We start from the raw sequence: 10,805 nt of genomic DNA, 5'->3' as shown, positions 1-10,805 counted from the left end.
ACTATGGTTGTTTTCAAACGTGTTTCTTTGAAAATTAAAAGCTTAAATACATTAACAAAATTTCTAGGGAAAAATAATAAGCTCGGCGTGATCAGTAAACCACTGTGTGCAAGCGTACTGTTAATTGAATACTTTGAACAAATTTTGGCATTTGTCGATTTTGTGTAATTCTTGACAAAGTAACATTTATTCTTAAATATTTTATACAGCAGAAGACAAGAAATAAATTCTTCTCAGTCAGAACCGCATGTTAGCTTGAATTATTAGTGAATGCGCGACTCCAACTTGAGAAACACAAAATCTGCTCCTTAGTGGCAGAGTTAGAACTAGGGATAACTTAACAACGAGAATTGATTCTCTTTCTAGGGATAATTTAACAACGACAATTTATTGATATGTAAATTTAACACCCACCAGTCCGATAGATTATCGATTGGTACCGAACCTTATTCGATTATTGACAGACTTGTAGTATAAAACAGGTGCCGTTGCAGGTGGCAACGGGGCACTCAATGTCTTTGAATTGTTTTTGCTTCTACGGGTTTATCTACTGCGCAAAAAACTTGTTTGACAAGGGCGTATGAAATTCTTATCTGGCACCGCTGGTAAACGTGAGGTTATCGTTCCGGCTGAACGAACGCGGGCAAGAAACACGCTTTTTTCCCAAAAACACGAGATCAGGAAAGAACTCTGAAAAATGCAGAACACTGGAAAAAAATTCAGCGTAATTCCGTAGTACGTCATTTAAATTACCACTTGTTTTCTTTTGGATATGGCATCTGTGGAGGTCGAAAAACTGTCGGAGCATCTTCTTAAGTGCCCAATTTGCTTGGAAACTTACACCACACCTAAAGTTCTTCCTTGCTTGCACACGTTTTGTCAGCACTGTTTACAAGGACTAATCAACAGCGGAGAAAACACCATTATAATGTCCGACATGTCGATGCGAGGTGTCAGTACCCAAAGATGGCGTCGGTGCGCTGGTCAACAAACTTCTTCATCAACAATATACTGGATTTCCTCGTCCGTTGCGAAGAGTAACTCAAACCCAGTAGTCTGCACTAACTGTGAGGAGCAGAACAGGGCCACGTCTAGATGTATCGAATGCATGGAGTTCCTAGTGCTCCCAGTGCTTGCAGCACATCGCAGAACACGAATGACCAAAGAACATGAAGTTATTGCCTTGGGTGACTTACAAGCACAAAAGGAAGTCCAGGACAAGCTGCATAGACCGCTAATGTGCGGCGTGCACGAGAGAGATGTGTTGAAGTACTTCTGCGAGACATGCGATGAACCTGTGTGCCGTGAATGGCTCGATTATCGAGCATCGAGAGCATCATTATGGTTACCTGAAAGATGTGGATAAGAGACACCGCTCAGAGGTAAGATAATCCCCACTAGATAATAAGAGCATAGTTAGTCTCCTCTACTAACTATGATAAGATTAATCATATAGAAGACAACGGCTGTATAAAATCTGCTGAAACGTTGGAATTGCAACAACACAAATGAAAATAAGAGAATTTTATTCAGGCGTCAAAACTTCCTAGCTCAGATTCAATACAAATAACAAGATTATAATTAACGGCAACTGATTTTGGTGGAGCCGAACAAGCGATTCAGTTAAAACTACTTAGCAGTGCAGTTAAGTTCAAAAAGAGCTTTAAACTAAGACACGTATAGGCAAAGATATACTATTGTACATATGCACACAGATGACATCTCGTCAACTGAATATTGTTTTGGCGTATCACCAACTATTGTCACAAGAAGAATATATTACTAGCAAAGAGAATAAATATTTTGTGTTTCGGATGTTACTTGATAAGGATGTAAGGGGTGTTGCAATGTAAATTCTGTTGTTAATTTCAGTAAAGTTGGATAACTGTTCTCAATGCGGAATAACAAATATAAAAATAATCTTTGACGCTAGGGTAAATCATGCTGTTAGTTGCTGTTGTTTTTGTTTATTTTAAGTTTCTCATGGAAGAAAATCTTGCTTAGAAGTTGGCGGCTTTTCTTTTGTTGTTTGTGATTGTTCAGTTTTTCATTTGTTTTTCCCAGGTTGGGGTTCTGGTCATGAACACGAAAAAAAGAATCGGCCCATTAAAAGAAGCCATCGAAAAAGTTGGCGAAACGAAACAGAAGCTCGACTGTAAACTGGAAGAGGTTCGGCAACAAGTGATGCAAAACTGCAAACGATGCAGAGACGTCATCGCTGAACGAGAAGAAGAAATCCTTACACAAGTGAACAACATTTACCGTATGAAATCTAAAACACTGGAGATCCAGCTTGATGAGCTTGAGATGATGTTGGGTAATTTAAACAGCAGTATCGAGTTTACCGAAAGTCTCCTCAGACATGGCAACGAAGCGGAAGTCATGATTGTAAAAAAGCAAATGACGCAGCGATTACAGGACTTGAACAACACCAAGTTAGAGTACTTGCCATTAGAGGATGATCTTATCGACTACACGTTCTCTGCAGATGAGTTTAGAAAGGCCATTGAGCATATCGGCGAAGTGAAGGTTTATCACGCGTATCCGCCATATTGTTTTGCTACTGGTGTTGGAATTCACCGAGCTAAGGCTGGAGTAGAAGCTGTGTTTCTTGTTACAACTAAAGATCGAATGAATGAGATATACAGCGGCAGAAGCGAGCCAATCAGTGTGGAGATTGAGCCACCCGAGGGAGATCCCGTGCCGAGTAAGTAGTCCCGCTCTCCCTGACATTTTTAATCCAGGCAGTATTTTTTGTCGAAGGTTGCACCTAAACAGTTCCGACTTACAAACCTATGGCCCTCGAATTCCCAATCGATTAAAATTTAGCAGTTTTGGTTTTTGTGAAGGGAGGAAACCCGGCGAACCCGGAGGGAAATCCTCGAAGCAAGGACTAGAACCAATAACAAACTCAACCCACATATGACGCCGAGTCCGGGAATCGAACCTGGGCCGCATTGGCGAAAAGCGAGCGCTCTCACCACTGCGCTATCCCTGCTCCCCATAGCTCAATTTCTGTGACTTTCCTCACTTGCAAATGGTTCCTGTCATTTACTTAATACTTAACTGCAAAGCTGGATTTGCTATGAGCCAAGTATGTTTCATAGCTCGAAATAATGAAAAAGGACTTGATAGTCTCATTTTAAAGTTTTTCTTTTCGATTGTTTTATAGCGTACGTAATTGACAACGAAGATGGTACCTTTACCGTATCATATCAGCCGATAGTGCGGGGAAACCACCAGATTAAAATCACCATGAGAAACATTGACATAAATGGAAGCCCCTTCAGTGTCAATGTGACTGGACGAATGGACTTTGACAAGGTTGGAAAAGTCATGGCATGCTTTGGCTGCGAGGGGTCTGGAGGAGGTAGGAACTTATGTGATCTCGTATCCCAGGAATATGTTGAAGAAACCGTAAGGGCTTGCTGAAGACCCCTCCATAAACAGTGCTGGTCCTTTTTACGCCTTGATTCAGGGCTTAGTGCACACATTACGTCTAAACTGGTAGTCTTATTGAGTCCTTTTCATCTGTTTGCTGTTTATTTTCTACAATTTGCAGGTGAATTCTGCATGCCCTGGGGCGTCGCTATCGACGACGAAAACAACCACGTCATAGTAACAGATTGTAACAACCACCGAGTCCAGGTCTTCGACTTCGAGGGAACATTCATGTTCAAGTTTGGCTCAGAGGGAATAGATAAGGGTCAGTTTAAAAACCCTAAAGGTGTCGCTCGTGCTGCTAACGGTCATATAATGGTCGCAGATTCTAACAATCACCGAGTACAAGTGTTCAATGAAGACGGTCGATTTATCAGGAAATTTGGTGCCTACGGGGTTGAGCGACCAGGCCTCTTGAACCATCCGTGTGGCGTGGCTTGCACCACTGGGGAACTGGTGATAGTGACGGAGCAAGAAAATCACCGAGTGCAATTATTCAACATGAACGGGGAGCCCGTACGACAGTTTGGAACACAGGGGTTTTCTAAAGGGCAGTTTATATACCCACATCACGTGTGTGTAAACCAGAGGGGAAGGATCACTGTTGCTGACTGCGTGAATGATCGAGTACAAGTGTTTGACATGGAAGGGAAATATTTATCTGACTTTGGAAAAGAAGGTAAGATATTTAAGAGTGTATCCATAAGAGGACCAGGCAACAGGTGATACAGCTCATATCACCGATTTCGCCCAAACTTAGCATAAATGTTGGGTATGGTGAGCTATTTACTGTGACAAATCATCAGCTCAAAATATTTTATTCCCTTCAAGTTATGGCACCTTTTGCAAAAATGGCCATTTTTCACTAATTTATGCATATTTAATTAGCTGACTTTGATTGACCAGTTCCACAAGAAAAAAAGACTTCTGAAAATAAATTTCACTGCATTATATTCTGTGGTTATTAGGCTTTAAGTACAATAATTCACTTCAACCGTCTGATTTTATTTCTTCTCCTCAAACGGTCTTTTGGAAGGTACACATTTCGTACTGTTGGAAATAGCCTTTAACTAGTGCCCATTATCTCCCATGAGCAACAACTTATATACATTATTCTTACATGGGTAATGAAATTCATCATTAAACTTCACAAAAATGCAACAAAATGTCTGGGGACTTCAATATTCTATTAGTATTGAGGAACTAAACACACGTGACTTAACGATTTCTTGCTATTTCATCAAAATTCACCGAAACACAGAAGCCATTTATTTGCCTCAATTTGGCACAAAATCGGTACGAAATAGCTAATCAAGCATAAATTTATAGATAACAATCAAAATATTGGCGAAGATTGGCAGTTAGGGCATTTTTCGGAGCGTTTTCAGAGCCATATAATTCGGCAATGTTGTGATAGTAAATGTAAAAATAGCAGCGAAAGATTTTCTTCAAAAGCTCGCTCAATTCAACATTTAGGCACATCAAAGTTAAGAAACAAGAAAGTAATACTACATACATGCCACTTATCGACACACAGATGCTTTCTTTTGAAGAATTTGTTCTTCCTCGCTGCACTTCGATCCTTCGATCGATCTCAATTGACATGTACTGTTGCTTTGAGGCGCGATGAACTTAGCCAATACATCGTGGTTCATCCTTCGTGAAAGGTGTAAGCAGGTTGTCAATAAAGTCATTCAAAGAGCTGTTTAAAGTTCACGGAAGGGCACTTGTCTCAGCCAGTTTGAATGAAATAAATTTAACTGGAAATGTTGTATTTGTACCTTTGAGCCTGCCGTTTCAGTCAGCGGTAAAGCCGTACACTTGGGCAAGTACGTAGTGTAGTCATCATATAGTTGTTTGACTAAATCCTATATAGGGATGTTCATAGAGGGGATACATAGCCTAGCCCTACACAGCTATACACGCCTATACATAGCCCAACACAGCTATACACACGCGTGTTCATTTGTTTTTCCTTCGCAAATGTTTGTTTTCGTCGGAATAAGTAGCGGATGGTGTTATCTACCCTCTGAACAACCGGGGCTTGATCTTAGCCTTATAAGTAGTGTGCGTTTCTTGTAAAAGTGAGAATTTTTTTTTAACTTCTCCATTGAATTTTTTTGATAAATAGTTGAAAAGAAATACACTGGATGCAGTGTAATGTATGCGATGCAATCGGTTTTGATGCTCTGAAATTGAGCTCTGAAATGTCGGAAACCATTAAATAATCAGAGCAAGTTTTTCCATCTTATATCAGGTTAAAACTAGTATGTTTATTGTTTTTTTTTTGTTGTTTCTGTCTTTTTTGGGAGGTGGGGGAGGGGGGTGAATATGGACATTCGAAGAAATGGCGGTCAGGTTGTCAGCCTGGCCTGTGTACATCTATTCCTTCTGTTCAAATCGTCTATATTATATTACACTTTGGCAGCTAGGAGACTGAATTTGTACCCACTCTCTTTTTCGGGATCCCACAAAGTTCTCCATCTGTCCATTTACCGATAAACGTCATTACGGCAGTTTTATTAATTTGTTTTAGAAAAGGGCTTTTATGGGGACAAATTTTTCCTCCTGAATGCCCACATTGCAAGTGACGAATTGCGGCTTCAAATGCACCCAAATGATAATTTTCTTCATCACCGACTCAATTTAAGTGGCTATGTGAGTTACAAAGACGCGAATGCAGACTTTTGTAGAGAGCTTAAACCCCGCATTAAAACTAAACAAATTTATTGTAAGACTAGGACTACGCAAGACGGCAAAACTTATTAGCTAATGTTTCAACCAGCACAGGTAGCCTTCTCCGAGCTTGCTCGGGACCGTACTGGGCGAATATTGGCCTTCGGTCTTTTTTGTACGGACCTCGCTGCGCTCGATCCGTACTGTTAAGACCTCGGGCCAATATTCGCCCAGTACGGCCCTCGCGCGTGGTTAATAAGAGATTTATTTCACGACTGGAAACTTTGTGTATTAAGAATTGCTACCCGGTAGATGTCGTGGAAAACAATATGCGGCAAAACTTTTACGCGCGCCAAAGGAGTTGAGGGGAGTTAAAATTATTTCTGTGTTGAAGGTCATTTCATTTTCAAAGCAATATACACGACCTGATACGAGTCGTAAATGCCTTTGTCGAGTGGAGAAATGCATCTCATTATGAATACTTAATTAATTATTCATCATGTTGTTAAGCAAGGGCCCTGCGATGGTTTCTCGAGTCGCACGAGTCGTACGAGTGGACAAAACCATTGTCGACTCGACAAATGAAGTTGCGAGTGGAGGAATGCATGTCATTATGGAGACTTAGAAATTTTTCACAATGTTGTATAGGGCCCTGCGATACGAGTCGTACGAGTCGTACGAGTGGACAACATAATTGTCGATTGGAGAAACACCGGAAACTCGCTAAACGCAATGTGTATACGTTTCAAAAGTGTGCCAACGAAAAACGCTAAACACAATGTATATTCTTCGTTCTAAAAGTGTGCCAACGAAACACGCTAAACACAATGTATATTCTTCGTTCTAAAACTGTGCCAACGAAACACGCTAAACACAATGTATATTCTTCGTTCTAAACGTGTGCCGACGAAACGTGCTAAACACAATGTATATTCCTCGTTCTAAAAGTGTGCTAGCGAAACACGCTAAACACAATGTATATTCTTCGTTCTAAAAGTGTGCCAAGTCTCCATAATGACATGCATTTCTCCACTGGACAAAGACATTTACGACTCGTATCAGGTCGTGTATATTGGACAACCCTCCTGGAAAGTAACTGGGAGACGTTGAAATTTTGATCTATTTAACTGCGTAGCGTCTTTTATGCTAAAAATAATTGTTTATGTTCCAAAATGACGCTAAATGGCGGTATAAAACTGCTCCGACGTTTCGGCAATACTGCGCCTTCTTCAGGGTGCCACCCGCAAAAAGGCAGTATTGCCGAGACGTCGGAGCAGTTTTATACCGCCATTTAGCGTCATTTTGGAACATAAACAATTATTTTGATTTGCTTGCCGTGCATGCCGACCGTTTATTAGCCTTCGTAGCAGGCGTCTGAGACGCCGTCTTCTCGATTTTTTCCTCGCGTGGCGCTCTCGCGCCTTTCGCGTTTCTCCCATGCGCGCGCTAGAAACTAACGACGCCTGCCACGCAGGCTAGCCGACCGTTGAACAGAAAAATCAAGAACTCTGTCTCGGTGAAAGACAAATGGAACAGTATTTTTTCTGGAAAATCTCTTCGGAGATTGACGGAACGTCAGAAATTTTCTTACCATTTGTAAGGTTTCCCAGTTCTAGTTTCCCATGCATCAGGTCTCCCATCAACGGAAAGAAATAACAGGAAACTGAGCTACAAATGGTAAGCGACATCTATTTCGGTTAGTTTGCTAATTTTGGAAAGAAGCCTTTCCATTTTTCAGTGGTCATTCCAACCGGTTCTCTCCAACAAATGGTAAGCACCCTAGAGTTCGTTCAGCATCACATTGCGGTAAACACGTCAAGCTGTAGCGGAGGAAATTGTTTTCCCTACGACAATTTGAAAATATTCTCATTTTCATCACAAACGCATCCAACGAACACTCGGGGAGGAAAAGCAAATGATCGCGCGTGTGGTGTGGTCACGCGTGATGGACGCGTGATGCCCAGTGAACAGCCGTACCGCTGACTGAAACGGCAGGCTCAAAGGTAGAAATTCAACATGGCGGCTGTTTATTTTCCAGTTAAATTTATTTCATGCAAACTGGCTGAGACAAGTGTCCTTCCGTAAACTTTGAACAGCTCTTTGAATGACTTTATTGACAACCTGCTTACACCTTTCACGAAGGATGAACCACGATGGATTGACTAAGTTCAGCGCGCCTCAAAGCAACAGTACATGTCAATTGAGATCGATCAAAGAATCGAAGTGCAGCGAGGAAGAACAAATTCTTCAAAAGAAAGCATCTGTGTGTCGATAAGTGGCATGTATGTAGTATTACTTTCTTGTTTCTTTACTCTGATGTGCCTAAATGTTGAATTGAGCGAGCTTGTAAAGAAAATCTTTCGCTGCTGTTTTTACATTTGCTATATCACAACATTGCCGAATTATATGGCTCTGAAAACGCTCCGAAAAATGTCCTAACTGCCTTTTCTTCGCCAATATTTTGATTGTTATCTATAGATTAATGCTTGATTAGCTATTTCGTACCGATTTTATGCCAAATTGAGGCAAATAAATGGCTTCTGTGTTTCGGTGAATTTTGATGAAATAGCAAGAAATCGTTAAGTCACGTGTGTTTAGTTCCTCAATACTAATAAAATATTGTAGTCCCCAGACATTTTGTTGCATTTTTGTAAAGTTTAATGATGGACTTCATTACCCATGTAAGAATAATGTATATAAGTTGTTGCTCATGGGAGATATTGGGCACTAGTTAAAGGCTATTTCCAACAGTACGAAATGTGTACCTTCCAAAAGACCGTTTGAGGAGAAGAAATCAAATTTGACGGTTAAAGTGAATTATTGTACTTAAAGCCTAATAACCACAGAATATAGTGCAGTGAATTTTATTTTCAGAAGTCTTTTTTTCTTGTGGAACTGGTCAATCAAAGTCAGCTAATTAAATATGCATAAATTAGTGAAAAATGGCCATTTTTGCAAAAGGTGCCATAACTTGAAGGGAATAAAATATTTTGAGTTGATGTTTTGCCACAGTAAATAGCTCACCATACCCAACATTTATGCTAAGTTTGGGCGAAATCGGTGATATGAGCTGTATCACCTGTTGCATGGTTCTGCCCTGTTCTCTCACGGGCACACTCTTAACCCTTTTTACTTACAATTTATGTTGGCAGCAACCCTGGGGATATCATAATTAGAGCGAAGCTATATACACCTCAAGTGTTACATCTCTTAGTTCATCATCTCTTTCAAACCCTCCCTCTTTTCGTATAAGCCACAATTGCAACAACAAACGCAATTTTTATAACAAGCCTTCCTCCATTGTTAATCGATAACAGCTACACCGTTTAATAAATAATTAACTAACGCATTTTTTTATTTTATTTAGACACTTCTTTATATATGGTAAAAACACCAGGAATTATTAAGAATACGAAATCTAATAACTATCATTTAATTTTCTACACCATATTTTACAAAGAGGCCCCTTAATTTTATCAACAACAGACAGTGCTCCTTTAAAGAACTAAACCAGAAGCTTCTCTCATCCACAGGATCACAGAACGGTTTGTTTGACGGACCCGAGGGTGTGGCGTGCGATGACGAAGACAACATCTTGGTGTGTGATTACCACAACCACAGAATACAAGTGTTCAATTCTAATGGCGAGTTCGTGAGCGCGTTTGGTGCATTTGGTGAAGATGAAGGCTGCTTTAAGAATCCCTGTGGTATCGCTGTTACGAAAGAAGGCAACATTGTTGTGGTCGATAGTGGAAACAACAGGATACAGGTCTTCTAAAAACACTGAACTAGATACATGATGTTCACAGGGGCAAGGTATGAGGTTTACGAGTATAACAGTAAAATTTCGAAACCTTTTAGAAAGCATTAAAATCCGAGATGACGGCCTTACACCTTGTGAAGAAAAGCCGTGGAATTGATCAAACATTCATAACTTTATAAAATATATATAAATGGAACATTATAAAGGGCCACATTGCAGTTAAGAAAGGGAGTTCAGTTTTTCCATAGCTACAGAAAACTCCAATGTTCAATCTGAAGAGGGAACAGTTAAACTCAACCGAAGGAGATAAGATGTCGGCTTTTGCTAGTTTTAAGACATCTCAGTACCTATAAAACAAAATAAATAATAGCACCATGGAAGTGCTTGTACGATTTTTCGTGGTGCGCTAGCTCGTTCATTTGATGTTTACATGCAACTCGCGAATAAAAACCGTACGTGCGCACTTTCCATCCTTGCATGATATGGATTTTGTAAATAATTAATTTGTTATCCAAAATATTAGTCGAGGTTGTAAATTAAAGTATTAGTGATATTTGTTATACATTTTTTTAAACACGTAGACTTTTGGATAACTTTATCTGCATTATTTTCTAATAGCCCTGGTCGAGTTCTATTTACATCTATTACATACCAACAGTTTACCTAGTTTACTTTTGACAATAAATTCAAATATCTTGTAAGATCGACAAAACGAAATGCGTGTATCTAAACGCGTGTTTGTAGTTTTTCTGAAGAGAAACGAAGACCGTATCTGATAACGAAGATGCACTGCCACTCTCCACTGCTCGTGTATTTTATTCCTTGAACCACATTTGGGATAACGGTCACCATATTTGGGTATTGATAAATAATAAAAGTGCATGGGTATGATCACGCGAACTATAAGACGGATAATATGTAGTTT

At 40.0% G+C, this 10,805-nt stretch overlaps 1 pseudogene across 1 annotated transcript; it reads left to right on the top strand.

The window, feature by feature from the left end:
- Window positions 1-573: 573 nt before the first annotated feature.
- LOC144640752 (E3 ubiquitin-protein ligase TRIM45-like) lies at window positions 574-10,403 on the top strand (annotated as a pseudogene). The gene is made up of 5 exons (XR_013568435.1): window positions 574-1,382; window positions 2,065-2,707; window positions 3,173-3,370; window positions 3,563-4,120; window positions 9,651-10,403. The product of XR_013568435.1 is annotated as an E3 ubiquitin-protein ligase TRIM45-like (transcript).
- The last annotated feature ends 402 nt before the right edge of the window (window positions 10,404-10,805 follow it).

Source organism: Oculina patagonica, unplaced genomic scaffold (genome assembly GCF_052425735.1).
Source record: "Oculina patagonica isolate OP01 unplaced genomic scaffold, crgOcupat unplaced448, whole genome shotgun sequence".
Lineage (NCBI taxonomy): Eukaryota > Metazoa > Cnidaria > Anthozoa > Scleractinia > Oculinidae > Oculina > Oculina patagonica.
The sequence above is the reverse complement of the archived record's forward strand: the minus strand, read 5'-3'. Positions and strand labels throughout refer to the sequence as shown.